The sequence below is a fragment of the Procambarus clarkii genome, chromosome 33, assembly GCF_040958095.1.
Source record: "Procambarus clarkii isolate CNS0578487 chromosome 33, FALCON_Pclarkii_2.0, whole genome shotgun sequence".
Taxonomy (NCBI): domain Eukaryota; kingdom Metazoa; phylum Arthropoda; class Malacostraca; order Decapoda; family Cambaridae; genus Procambarus; species Procambarus clarkii.
This window is the reverse complement of record NC_091182.1, coordinates 23,302,680-23,310,631: the sequence shown is the minus strand read 5'-3', so window position 1 is coordinate 23,310,631 and position 7,952 is coordinate 23,302,680.

Sequence of the window (7,952 nt, the reverse complement as noted above, 5' to 3'; positions counted from 1 at the left end):
ATTTTGAATGCTTTTCATTTGATTGTTAAATGTATGTAACTTCGTGGTTATCCTAGGATTATATAATATTGTGGAGATAATTGTCAAAGTTGGTGATTGTGTGTCTGGAGGAGACAAAATCTCCCCCTTTGTCTTGTTCTAAAGATTCATATCTTTTTATCCTCTAGGTCACCCTCAAGGTTATATCTGAATATAATATACAATATTGTATATTTTTCTCAATATTCTACTGGTTATAATACAAAAGTTGAGTGTGGATACATACATGAGTGCTTACGAGGTGTAAATTGATCGTTCGGTCGGCATTTAATTGTTTTTGGCAATAGCTGAGACGTGTGCAATTCCATAAATAATCAAAAGTATTCATGGGTTTAGAGTTGCGTGAAGCCTCCACCAGTTCACACACACACTACACTCGGGACACCGACTGCCACCAACTCCCTCTTTAGGCCAACATAATATCCAACTGTAATCACCTACATGATCCATAAACCACAAGAACGCCATGAAATGTAACCACAGGACGCGAACACTGCCTCCCTCCGTCTGACCAGCCCATTACTATCCTCAAACTAATTCCCTGGCACACCGATGATTAGTTCCATTTATGGCGAAAATCGTTCATTTGTTCATCGAAAGCAAATCACAAGAGGTGCTTGAGGCACACCTGCAAAAACACGAGTGGTCGACTCCACACGTCCTGGTTTAAATCCATCGGTGTCTAAACAAAATCGCACTCTCCTGTGGGCCTGTTTAAATCTTGGTATTACTAACAGGAGCGCTCTAGTGTGCTCAGAACAAAATGTATTTTCTCCGGAAAGGAGGAGGAGTAGGGGGGGGGGGCGGTTAGGCGGAGGGGAGGGGATAATGGATATGCGGGTGGAAGGGGTAGGATATGTAGGATATGGTGCAGGAGATGACTATGTTTGGTAGTCTAGACGTGTTACCTCGTCCAGTGAGGAGATAGTCGATATTACCTACTACACACCTTCCCACCTCCTCCCCACCCCTCCCCACTCCTCCCCACCCCTCCCCACTCCTCCCCACCTATATATTAGTAATATATCATTCCCAAGAAGGAGTGCTCAATATAAGTAAAAGATGAGCAAGAAACTGACGCGGGGTTCATTTGGTGTTAACTTCTTGCACATTACTACCCCAAACATGACTCACTCACCAGTCACACCCAACAATTAAAAACTTTTTTTAATAATAATTAATATTAAGTCATATCTAACAACCTCTCCGACTCACTTTAAATTATCTAATTCACTTTTAAATTACGTCTCTAGTTTGCTTCTAATAAGTTCTCTGATTTATTTTTACAACTTCCCTAATTACTTTCTAATACCTTATATTAATCACATTTCTCCAATTCATTTATAACTACTCCTCTAATTAATTTGGAACAAATAAACACATTTGTCCTAACTTCTCTGTCTGTTCACTTCTAACTTTAACAATGGATCACAAGTAAATTATCTTGATTTTGTATTAATTACTCTGTGTTTAGCACGATTGTCAGTCGCCCTCTTCGTTATCTTCCAGACACTGTGGAAGGCTAGATAAGAGCAGCAGCAGGCGTTCAGCAGCAGCAGGCGTTCAGCAGCAGCAGGAGTTCAGCAGCAGCAGGCGTTCAGCAGCAGCAGGAGTCCAGCAGCATCAACAGAAGGAACAACAGCAGGAGCAACACTAGGAGCAACAACAGGAGCAACAGCAGGAGCAGCAGCAGGAGCAACAGCAGGAGCAACAGCAGGAACAACAACAGGAGCTACAGCAGGTGCAACAGCAAGATTAACACCAGGAGCAACAGCAGGAGCAACAGCAGGAGCAACAGCAAGAGGAACACCAGGAGCAACAGCAGGAACAACACCAGGAGCAACAGCAGGAGCAACAGCAAGAACAACAACAGGAGCAACAGCAGGTGCAACACCAGGAGCAACACCAGGAGCAACAGCAGGAGCAACAGCAAGAGCAACACCAGGAGCAACAGCAAGAGCAACACCAGGAGCAACAGCAAGAGCAACAGCAGGTGCAACAGCAAGAGCAACACCAGGAGCAACAGCAGGAGCAACAGCAAGAGCAACACCAGGAGCAACAGCAAGAGCAACACCAGGAGCAACAGCAAGAGCAACACCAGGAGCAACACCAAGAGCAACAGCAGGTGCAACAGCAAGAGCAACACCAGGAGCAACAGCAGGAGCAACAGCAAGAGCAACACCAGGAGCAACAGCAAGAGCAACACCAGGAGCAACAGCAAGAGCAACAGCAGGTGCAACAGCAAGAGCAACACACAGGAGCAACAGCAGGAGCAACAGCAAGAGCAACACCAGGAGCAACAGCAGGAGCAACAGCAAGAGCAACACCAGGAGCAACACCAGGTGCAACAGCAGGAACAACAACAGGAGCAACAGCAGGAGCAGCAGCAGGAGCAACAGCAAGAGCAACACCAGGAGCAACAGCAAGAGCAACACCAGGAGCAACAGCAAGAGCAACACCAGGAGCAACAGCAGGAGCAACAGCAAGAGCAACACCAGGAGCAACAGCAGGTGCAACAGCAGGAACAACAACAGGAGCAACAGCAGGAGCAGCAGCAGGAGCAACAGCAAGAGCAACACCAGGAACAACAGCAAGAGCAACACCAGGAGCAACAGCAGGAGCAACAGCAAGAGCAACACCAGGAGCAACAGCAGGTGCAACAGCAGGAACAACAACAGGAGCAACAGCAGGTGCAACAGCAGGAACAACAACAGGAGCTACAGCAGGTGCAACAGCAAGATTAACACCAGGAGCAACAGCAGGAGCAACAGCAAGAGGAACACCAGGAGCAACAGCAGGAGCAACAGCAGGAACAACAACAGGAGCTACAGCAGGTGCAACAGCAAGATTAACACCAGGAGCAACAGCAGGAGCAACAGCAAGAGGAACACCAGGAGCAACAGCAGGAGCAACAGCAGGAACAACAACAGGAGCAACAGCAGGAGCAGCAGCAGGAGCAACAGCAAGAGCAACACCAGGAGCAACAGCAAGAGCAACACCAGGAGCAACAGCAGGAGCAACAGCAAGAGCAACACCAGGAGCAACAGCAGGTGCAACAGCAGGAACAACAACAGGAGCAACAGCAGGTGCAACAGCAGGAACAACAACAGGAGCTACAGCAGGTGCAACAGCAAGATTAACACCAGGAGCAACAGCAGGAGCAACAGCAAGAGGAACACCAGGAGCAACAGCAGGAGCAACAGCAGGAACAACAACAGGAGCAACAGCAGGTGCAACAGCAAGATTAACACCAGGAGCATCAGCAGGAGCAACAGCAGGAACAGTAGCAACAGAAGAGGCAATAACACACGAACATTAGAATTAATAAAATTACAAAAGGCGTACTGACCCGTACGAGGCAGCTCCACCCCAAACTCATTCATATATATATATATATATATATATATATATATATATATATATATATATATATATATATATATATATATATATATATATATATACTAATTAAAATTACAATTAAGGATTACACAAATTAGGATTAAGGACCTGCCCGAAACTCAGGTCTTTTAATGACTGATATTGCATATGATTGGCAATGTTTGTGTTCTCGGTAATTAACTCTAAGTATTCTAGCCAACCATTCATGTCCAGCTCCCCATCATTGAAGAATGCCTCATATGATTGGAATTCCTTCCTTGCTCCAAAGTAATTCGATAGTTGTCTTAAATCTGTGTGTTAGTGCCTCGCTCCTACCTCGCTCACTTATTTCCCCAACACTGATACAAATTAAAATTACAAAATACTAATTAAAAATTGTTCTCATTTCCAGCCGTAATATCACTCATATTATTACAAACATCCTCTATTCCCTCTCCCAGATAGCAACCAGTTTTCCCTATTTCTGGCACACCAATTCTGTCTGCTACATGATACGTCAATTACAGGTACAGTATGTGTGGTTACAGTCGGACACTGACCCGATACAGAGCTTGGGTTTGGGTCGTGACTGGTGTAGAGGGCACTGGAGATCAGAAATGCGTCAGTGGCAAAATCGACACCAAATTTGATTGAGAATAATTATACTTTAAACTTTGAACAATCTCTTTAGCATGGAACATCGCCAGACATATTTGTGTAGTGTCGTAAAGGCGCAGAGAAACGAAAGCAAGTCGTGCAGGTATTGGGAAAGAGATACTCATCCACCAAGTCGTGCAGGTATTGGGAAAGAGATACTCATCCACCAGATCGTGCAGGTCTAGGGAAAGAGATACTCATCCACCAAGTCGTGCAGGTCTAGGGAAAGAGATACTCATCCACCAGTTCGTGCAGATCTTGGGAAAAAGATACTCATCCACCAGATCGTGCAGGTCTTGGGAACGAGATACTCATCCACCAGGTCGTGCAGGTATTGGGAAAGAGATACTCATCCACCAGATCGTGCAGGTCTAGGGAAAGAGATACTCATCCACAAGATTGTGCAGGTCCTGGGAAAGAGATACTCATCCACCAGTTCGTGCAGATCTTGGGAAAAAGATACTCATCCACCAGATCGTGCAGGTCTTGGGAACGAGATACTCATCACCAGGTCGTGCAGGTATTGGGAAAGAGATACTCATCCACCTGATCGTGCAGGTCTTGGGAAAGAGATACTCATCCACCAGATCGTGCAGGTCTTGGGAAAGAGATACTCATCCATCAGATCGTGCAGATCTTGGGAGAGAGATACTCATCCACCAGGTCGTGCAAGTCTTGGGAAAGAGATATTCATCCACCTGATCGTGCAGGTCTTGGGAAAGAGATACTCATCCACCAGATTGTGCAGGTCTTGGGAAAGAGATACTCATCCACAGATTGTGCCAGGTATTGGGAAAGAGATACTCATCCACCAGATCGTGCAGGTGGTTGGGAAAGAGATACTCATCCACCTGATCGTGCAGGTCTTGGGAAAGAGATACTCATCCACCAGGTCGTGCAGGTCTTGGGAACGAGATACTCATCCACCAGGTCTTGGGAAAGAGATACTCATCCACCTGATCGTACAGGTCTTGGGAAAGAGATACTCATCCACCTGATCGTACAGGTCTTAGGAAAGAGATACTCATCCACCTGATCGTACAGGTCTTAGGAAAGAGATACTCATCCACCAGGTCGTGCAGGTCTTGGGAAAGAGATACTCATCCACCAGAAACGTGCAGGTCTTGGGAAAGAGATACTCATCCACCAGGTCGTGCAGGTCTTGGGAAAGAGATTACTCATCCACCAGAACGTGCAGGTCTTGGGAAAGAGATACTCATCCACCAGAACGTGCAGGTCTTGGGAAAGAGATACTCATCCACCAGAAACGTGCAGGTCTTGGGAAAGAGATACTCATCCACCAGAACGTGCAGGTCTTGGGAAGAGATACTCATCCACCAGAACGTGCAGGTCTTGGGAAAGAGATACTCATCCACCTGGCACCAATTTACGAGTGTGAAACCCAAGTGTGAACGAGGGAGGATGGCCCACGAAGACGGCCCTTTAATACTGACGTCTTGAAGAATGGATTGAGAAGTTGAGATGAAAGAGGGAAGGAGGAGACAAAAGAACGGAGAGTGGAGGACACGAAGAAACAAGGGGAAGGTTATTAACGAGACGAAGGAACGGGGAAATGAGAGAGATATTGATTGGTATGCGTGTGAGGAGGACAAGTAGTATCATGAAGATGAGAAAGCCTCACTTTATACTGACAACCTCTGGCATTATCCTTATTCTTCCCATGCGTATCTTAACCGCCTACATCTTCTTGAATATCTTATTTACGTTGCTTATGCCCTCTCTACTTATGCGTCTTCTAATTCTCCTTATTCTTCTCCGACTATTCCATCATATTCTTCTCGTTTCATACCACCATTAAACCTTTCATTCAAAAGCACAATAGGAGAAGCCGGATGTGTTTTCGCAATGAATAATTTGCTTCGAGATTACCGAGTGCTTTGTGGCGTGATGAATGGTGCCCCGTCCTGCCTTGCTGCCCTCTCTCTCTCTCTCTCTCTCTCTCTCTCTCTCTCTCTCTGCCCTCTCTCACCTGTCCCCCACTCTCTGCCCTCTCTCACCTGCCCCCCTCTCTCTGCCCTCTCCTCTCTGCCCTCTCTCTCTGCCCTCTCTCTCTGCCCTCTCTCACTTGCCCTCTCTCACCTGCCCTCTCTCTCTGCCCTCTCTCACTGCCCTCTCTCTCTGCCCTCTGTCACATGCCCGCTCTCTCTGCCCTCTCTTTCTGCCCTCTCTCTCTGCCATCTCTCTCTGCCTCTCTCTCTGCCCTCTCTCACCTGTTCTCTCTCACCTGCCCTCTCTCTCTGCCCTCTCTCTCTCTGCCCTCTCTCTCTGCCCTCTCTCTCTCTGCCCTCTCTCTCTGCCCTCTCTCTTTGCTCTCTTTCTCTGCTCTCTCTCACCTGCCCTTTCTCTCTGCCCTCTCTCTCTGCCCTCTATCATATGCCCGCTCTCTCTGCCCTCTCTTTCTGCCCTCTCTCTCTGGCCTCTCTCTCTGCCCTCTCTTTCTGCCCTCTCTGGCCTCTCTCTCTGCCCTCTCTCACCTGCCCTCTTTCACCTACCCTCTCTCACCTGCCCTCTCTCATCTACCCTCTCTCACATGCCTCTTCTTCTCACTTCCTCGTCATTGTCATGAATGGTTTAGTATGGGAGGGGGGGGGGGAGGGGGGGGAGGGGCGGAGATGCACAGGTAATGTCTGGTAAATGAGAGGAACTCTTTTAGCCCAGTTGTTTCTCTGTTGTTATTCCCCCCCCCCCCCTTTCTCTCTCTCTCTCTCTCCCACCTAAATTGCATCCCAAATCCTTATCCTGACCCCTTCCAAGTGCTATATAGTCGTGATGGCTTGGCACTTTCCCCTGATGAATCCCTTCCCTTCTCTCTCTCCTCACCCTGACCCCCACCTGCCTTCTCCCCTTCCCGTGACCCTTCACCTCCAGTGTCTGTCATTAGTGTAGCCTTCCTCAACAACCACCCCCTTCTCCTCCTCCTCCTCCTCCTGCTCTTCCTCCTCATGCTCCTCCTCCACCTCCTTCTCCTCCTCCTCCTCCTCCTTCTGTTCCATATCTTCGTCAATTCCCATTTTTTTTTAACACACCTTCTCAAAGCCCCGCCCCTTTCCCGGAGTGAAATCACTCTGACACATATCAAAACTTGGCAGGAAAAAACGCCTAATATTTTGTTACTGAGACACAAGTCACTCTTGGGACACAAGTCACTCTTGGGACACAAGTCACTCTTGGGACACAAGTCACTCTTGGGACTCAAGTCACTCTTGGGACACAAGTCACTCTTGGGACACAAGTCACTCTTGGGACACAAGTCACTCTTGGGACACAAGTCACTCTTGGGACACAAGTCACTCTTGGGACACAAGTCACTCTTAGGACACAAGTCACTCTTGGGACACAAGTCACTCTTGGGACACAAGTCACTCTTGGGACACAAGTCACTCTTGGGACACAAGTCACTCTTGGGACACAAGTCACTCTTGGGACACAAGTCACTCTTGGGACACAAGTCACTCTTGGGACACAAGTCACTCTTGGGACACAAGTCACTCTTGGGACACAAGTCACTCTTGGGACACAAGTCATTCTTGGGACACAAGTCAATCTTGGGACACAAGTCACTCTTGGGACACAAGTCACTCCTGAGACACTAGTTACTCCTGAGACACAAGTCACTCTTGAGACACAAGTCACTCCAGAGACACAAGTCACTCCAGAGACACAAGTCACTCTTGAGACACAAGTCACTCCAGAGACACAAGTCACTCCAGAGACACAAGTCACTCTTGAGACACAAGTCACTCCAGAGACACAAGTCACTCCAGAGACACAAGTCACTCCAGAGACACAAGTCACTCCTGAGACACAAGTTATTCCTGAGACACAAGTCACTCCTGAGACACAAGTCACTCTTG